Below are 1,000 nucleotides of genomic sequence, written 5' to 3' on the forward strand. Positions count from 1 at the left end.
TGGGTTTGCTGGCTGTGTGATGTCATCAATGGGTTTATTGTTACACAATAATACAGAAAGACAAGTGAAACCATGGCAATCTCCCAATATTTACTCTCTCGCTATGATGTCACAATGAGACCCCAACCCCCCCACATTCTCGGAATGAATGTACTCAAGGGGCAGTTTATATTTGAGGGTCTCCCGCCAACCATTGTTGTCGGGGCAGCCAGGTGGACTCCTCTTGTCAATCTGGCCTGTCTGTAAGAAAAATGGCACGTGGTGTATGATACTGTAAATTGGACAAATTCACTCCCCACCCCCCCACCCCCACCCCCCCCCACTCACTCTTGCTGCGGTCGTTTTCGATGTGGTTAAATTGGTGGAGGATATCACGGGCAGGGGCGACAAACCCTGGTATGCCGTGGTCAACATCGACAATGTGTTCTTCTCTAACCCATTAAGCCCCAACTCCCAGGACAATAGTGGAATCCTACACAGGTGTTCTGTGGGCACTGCCCTTCGGGCAGGTTGACCAGGACAGCAGCATTCAGGGGCTGAAATACCTCTCTTACATTTATAGAACACCAGAGGATTGCACTGGCTTCTTGCTGGGAAGATCACATTCGGAGAGTACAGTTTTGGGTTGGACGTGAAGATGAATGGAAGATAGTAAATTCTGTGACAAAGAGCCGTTACGACACATTCACATCCTTCACCGTGCTGGAGAAAAGGTCAAGATACCGTAAACCAAAAGTTAACATCGCATAGTGATTCCCAAAGTGGGTGCTGCCTCCCCTCTATGGGCATTTAAGAGACCCTTAGACTGGCACCTAGATTAGCGAATAATAGAGGGTCACAAGGCAGGAAGACTTTAGTATTTTAGTTTGGAAGGAATATATGGGTCTGCACAACATTAAGGGCATAAGGGCCTCTACTGTGCTGTAGTGTTCTATGTTCTAATGACATCATTCTTTTCACCTTCAAAGAATAGGCACCTGACCTGTCTTGCCCTTCTTTA

This window comes from Narcine bancroftii, unplaced genomic scaffold (genome assembly GCF_036971445.1).
Source record: "Narcine bancroftii isolate sNarBan1 unplaced genomic scaffold, sNarBan1.hap1 Scaffold_152, whole genome shotgun sequence".
Classification (NCBI taxonomy): domain Eukaryota; kingdom Metazoa; phylum Chordata; class Chondrichthyes; order Torpediniformes; family Narcinidae; genus Narcine; species Narcine bancroftii.